This window comes from Dendrobates tinctorius, unplaced genomic scaffold (genome assembly GCF_039654945.1).
Source record: "Dendrobates tinctorius isolate UK_male_01 unplaced genomic scaffold, ASM3965494v1 ptg000070l, whole genome shotgun sequence".
Lineage (NCBI taxonomy): Eukaryota > Metazoa > Chordata > Amphibia > Anura > Dendrobatidae > Dendrobates > Dendrobates tinctorius.
The window spans coordinates 80,912,090-80,918,089 of NW_027361738.1; positions in this window are offsets into that span (position 1 = coordinate 80,912,090).

The window sequence follows — 6,000 nt, forward strand, 5'->3', positions numbered from 1 at the left end:
CTGAAAACTAGCGGTGTGGCTGTTTCAAGATGCACAGTAAGGAGGCACTTGAAGACAAATGGGCTGCGTGGTCAAGTCACCAGAAGAAAGCCAAATGACCCTGATCAAAAGTTTACATACCCCATTTCTTAATCCCGTGTATTGACCCCTCTAACATCAATGACAGCGTGAAGTCTTTTGTAGTAGTTGTGGATGAGGTTCTTTATTTTCTCAGATGGTAAAGCTGCCCACTCTTCTTGGCAAAAAGCCTCCAGTTGCTGTAAATTCCTGGGCTATCAAGCATGAACGGCGCGCTTGAGATCTCCCTAGAGTGGCTCAATGATATTGAGGTCAGGAGACTGAGATGGCCACTCCAGAACCTTCACTTTGTTCTGCTGTAGCCAATGACAGGTCGATTTGGCCTTGTGTTTTGGATCATTGTCATGTTGGAACGTCCAAGTACGTTCCATTCACAGCTTCCGGGCTGATGATTGCAAATTTGCCTGCAGTATTTGCTGATAACGTGCTGCGTTCATCTTTCCTTTAACTTTGACCAAGTTTCCTATGCCTTTGTGGCTCACACATCCCCAAGACATCAGCGATCCACCTCCATGCTTTACAGTAGGAATGGTGTTCCTTTCATCATAGGTCTTGTTGACCTCTGTCCAAATGTAGCAATTATGGTTGTAGCCAAAAAGTTCAATTTTGGTCTCATCACTCCAAATTACCTTTTTCCAGAAGTTTTGAGGCTTGTCTCTGTGCTGTTTTGCAAATTGTGGGCAAGAAGCATTTGCACAGTAATGGCTTTCTTCTGGTGACTCGACCATGCTGCTCATTTTTCTTCAAATGCCTCCTTATTGTGCATCTTGAAATAGTCACATCGCTAGTTTTCAGAGAGTCCAGTATTTCAACTGATGCTATTTGTGGGTTTTTCTTTGCATCCCGAACAATTTTCCTGGCATTTGTCACAGGTGAGGATGTTACCTTTAGTAGCTATTCAAACCCATTTGTGTTAACTTCCGTGCATGTTATCAGGACAAAATCACCAGGGGATGTGAACTTTTGATCAGGGTCATTTGGATGTTTTGGGTTGTCATTATTATACAGTCATATGTTAAAGTTTGGGCACCCCTATTAATGTTAACCTTTTTTCTTTATAACAATTTTGGTTTTTGCAATAGCTATTTCAGTTTCATATATCTAATAACTGATGGACTCAGTTATATTTCTGGATTCAAATGAGGTTTATTATACTAACAGAAAATGTGCAATCTGCATTTTAACAAAATTTGACCAGTGCAAAAGTATGGGCACCTCAACATAAAAGTGACATTAATATTTCGTAGATCCTCCTTTTGCAAAAATAACAGCCTCTAGTCGCTTCCTGTAGCTATTAATGAGTTCCTGGATGAAGGTACTTGTGACCATTCCTGTTTACAAAACAATTCCAGTTCAGTTAAGTTTGATGGTCGCCGAGCATGGACAGCCCACTTCAAATCATCCTACAGATGTTCAATGATATTCAGGTCTGGGGACTGGGATGGCCATTCCAGAACATTGTATTTGTTCCTCTGCATGAATGCCTGAGTAGATTTGGAGCAGTGTTTTGGATCATTGTCTTGCTGAAATATCCATCCCCTGCGTAACTTCAACTTCGTCACTGATTCTTGCACATTATTGTCAAGAATCTGCTGATACTGAGTTGAATCCATGCGACCCTCAACTTTAACAAGATTCCTGGTGCAGGCATTGGCCACACAGTGGCCACCTTAAATACCTTTTCTCATGATGGAACCTCCACCAAATTTGACTGTGGGTAGCAAGTGTTTTTCTTGGAATGCTGTGTTTTTTAGCCTCCATGCATAACGCCTTTTTGTATGACCAAACAACTCAATCTTTGTTTCATCAGTCCACAGGACCTTCTTCCAAAATGTAACTGGCTTGTCCAAATGTGCTTTTGCATACCTCAGGCGACTCTGTTTGTGGCGTGCTTGCAGAAACGGCTTCTTTCGCATCACTCTCCCATACAGCTTCTCCGTATTGTTGACTGATGCACAGTGACACCATCTGCAGCAAGATGATGCTGCAGGTCTTTGGAGGTCGTCTGTGGATTGTCCTTGACTGTTCTCACCATTCTTCTTCTCTGCCTTTCTGATATTTTTCTTGGCCTGCCACTTCTGGGCTTAACAAGAACTGTACCTGTGTTCTTCCATTTCCTTACTATGTTCCTCACAGTGGAAAGTGACAGGTTAAATCTCTGAGACAACTTTTTGTATCCTTCCCCTGAAAAGCTATGTTGAATAATCTTTGTTTTCAGATCATTTGAGAGTTGTTTTGAGGAGCCCATGATGCCACTCTTCATAGGAGAATCAAATAGGAGAACTATTTGCAAGTGGCCACCTTAAATACCTTTTCTCATGATTTGATACACCTGGCTATGAAGTTCAAAGCTCAATGAGGTTACAAAACCAATTTAGTGCTTCACGAAGTCAGTAAAAAGTAGTTAGGAGTGTTCAAATCAAGAAAATGATAAGGGTGCCTATACTTTTGCACGGTCAAATTTTGTTTAAATGCAGATTGCACATTTTCTGTTAGTACAATAAACCTCATTTGAATCCAGAAATATAACTGAGTCCATCAGTTATCAGATATATGAAACTGAAATAGCTGTTGCAAAAACCAAAATTGTTATAAAGAAAAAAGGTTAACATTAATAGGGGTGCCCAAACTTTAACATATGACTGTATAAAAAGAGAAAACACAGTAGTCTGACAATAAATGGCTTCACCCAACCACTAACCATGAGTGGAGAAAAGGCTTTGGTGTTATCATTCATATTCTCTGAAAAAAAAGCCAAGAAAGGAAAAATTCTGCCGGCGTATGTGAACTTTTGAGCACAACTGTATATAGTATGTATGGTATATTGTATATGTATATAAAATGAGTTTCACTTTTTGTATTGAAGAACTGAAATAAATTCACTTTTTGATAGTATTCTAATTTTGTGAGACGCACCTGTATGCACGGAAATGTTAATAACATTATATGTAGAAGTACTCTGCACTATAAATTGTAGGGGCACTCTGCTGGCACTATTATATGTAGGGGCTTCATGACAAAATGTTTTGGGCATCCATTATGTGATAAGAAACTGAACACACAGAGAGCACACGTACGTCATCTCTTCATTCATTCTCTAGCCAGATGGTGAATCTGGCAGCTGCCTCACTATGTGATTCAGGGGACCCCTCTCTTTTACATGGGACCCACAGCTATCAGACATTTATAACTTATTCTTTGAATATGCAGTAAAAGAAAATTAAAGGGTATGTACTGTAATTACCAGCAACTGCCAAATGATGGTGCTAGATAACAGCGTTTGGCGTAGATGAGCCATGACTATGTGCCCCATTGTTGTACAAGTCTGTGCAGTGCTGGTCCTAGCATTACATATACAGCTCTGGCAAAAATTAAGAGACCACTGCTAAATGCTCATTTTGTCTGATTCTTTATAGGTATATTTTTGAGTAAAATGTAAATTGCTCTTTTATTCTATAAACTACTGACAACATGCCTCCGAATTTCCAAGCAATAAATTTTTTATTTTCAGAAAAAGAGAAATGTTCAAAATAACAAAACAATGCAGTGCTTGCAGACCTCAAATAATGGTAAGAAAACAAGTTCATAATCATTTAGAAACAACAATACTAATGTTTTTACTCAGGAAGAGTTCAGAAATCAATATTTTGTGGAATAACCATGATTGTTAATCCCAGCTTTCATGCGTCTTGGCTGCTTTCCATCAGTCTTTCACACTGCTTTTGGGTGACCTTATGCCACTCCTGGTACAATAATGTAAGAAGTTCTTCTTTGTTTGATGGCTTGTGACTATCCATCTTCCTCTTGATTACATTCCAGAGGTTTTCAATGGGGTTCAGGTCTGGAGATTGGGCTGGCCATGACAGGGATTTGATGTGGTGGCCCTTCATCCACACATTGATTGACCTAGCTGTGTGGCATGGTGCATCGTCCTGCTGGAAAAACCAGTCCTAAGAGTTGGGGAACATTGCCTGAGCAGAAGGAATCAACTGTTTTTCCAGGATAACCTTGTATGTGGCTTGATTCATACGTCCTTCGCAAAGATTATCCTGCCCAATTCCAGCCTTGCTGAATCATCCCCAGATCATCACCGATCCTTCACCAAATTTCACAGTGGGTGCAAGACACTGTGGCTTGCACGCCTCTCCAGGTCTCCGTCTAACCATTAGACAACCAGGTGTTTGGCAAAGCTGAAAATTAGACTCATCAGAGAAGATTACCTTACTCCGGTCCTCTATGGTCCAATCCTTATGGTCTTTGGCAAACTTCAGCCTGGCTCTCCTGTGCTTCTCATTGATGAAAAGCTTTTTTTTAGGTTTACATGATGTGAGCCCTGCCTCTAGGAACCTGTTACGAACTGTTCTTGCCGTGCACTTCACCCCAGCTGCCATTTCCCATTCCTTTTGTAGGTCACTTGATGTCATCCTGCGGTTGCTGAGTGACATTTGAATAAGATGACGGTCATCCCGGTCAGTGGAGAGCCGTTTTCGCCCTCTGCCGGTCTGTAGCTTTGTTGTCCCCAATGTCTGCTGCTTGACCTTGTTGTAACGGCCTGCCATCTTAGAAATTTTAAGAATGGAGGCAACATGACGTTCACTGTATCCCTCTGCTAGTAAAGCCAGAATTGAGCCCTTCTTTTCCTCACTCAAGACTTTTCTTTTCAACTCCTTTGGCATGGTTAAAAGTTATTTTTTCATTCCTATTACTTTTGGGATATTACTAGCACTTGTTTTGCCATCCAGCTTGTCCTATTGCAAGAGGATTGTGAACACCACAGCAGGGTTTTTTATACTTTCCTTTGTTAAGATTTGGTTCAGGTCATCACCTAATCACAAGCACAATAAGTAGAATGAGGTGTCCTCTGGTTGGAATTCAACTGACACTGGAATGGAATGGCTGTCAGACATGTAGAGAAGCTGATTTTTATAAAACTGTGCAGTGGTCTCTTATTTTTTGCCAGAGCTGTATAAGAAATGGATAGATTGCATGTGATTAGCTCTTCCCAGGTGCCAAGGCTGCAGGTCTACATAATGAAGAGACCAGACCAAAAACGCAACCTGAATCCAAGGGGTTGATTAATTCGCAGTTTGTGCTGGACTCTCGGTGTTAAACTGGTTGAAATGTAGCAAAAATGTTTGTCCGACACTTTGCACAAAACATTGCAACTTTTTGTGTTTTTTTTTACCAATTTTTGATAAGTTTTATTACATCTGTATTTATATGGCCAAGGCCTGAGTTTCTCACGGACAATGTCTTTGCAGCGAAGTGAAATGATTTGCAGGATCCTGGTCCTCGTCAGTGGTCTGTGGCCATCGGACCAGAGCCCTGCCAACATCCCACTACCTGCCGTAACCTGCAGCACCTCTTCTGATGAGTAGGCAAATTATTATGGTTGTGTCACACCGCAATGATGACATTGTGCCGGACCAAGTAATAAGAAGCAGGTAGAAGGTTCATGAGGCTCTGGTTTGGCAGCCGCGGACTACCGGCGTGGCCACCGGACCAAGGTCTTGCAAATCTTTATGCTCAACTCTAAATCTACTACCTATTTGCATAGGACTGCAGCTTTATTTTATTCTCTTAGAGAGTTAATATAAAGAGCAAAACAGCTCTAAAAAGTAAAATAACAAATTCATTTCTGCTTCATCTGAGATTGGTCAGCGCCTGTGGACACCAGAATTCCTCTATATTAGATGAGGGTGTTCTTACATTACAATGTCTGACATCCTACCCTGTCCGCATCAATTATTCATCTCGCCCAACTTTCTACTGAGCACCAGATCCGCACGTCCTTCTTGGAGAACACATCACCTGGCCGCGCTCGGCTTTACCTTCCATCGCCATTATTACTGTACTGGCCTCATACTATGTCCAAGAGAAGATGCGTAGAGCTTAAAATCTGCCAGACCATACGGTGCACAA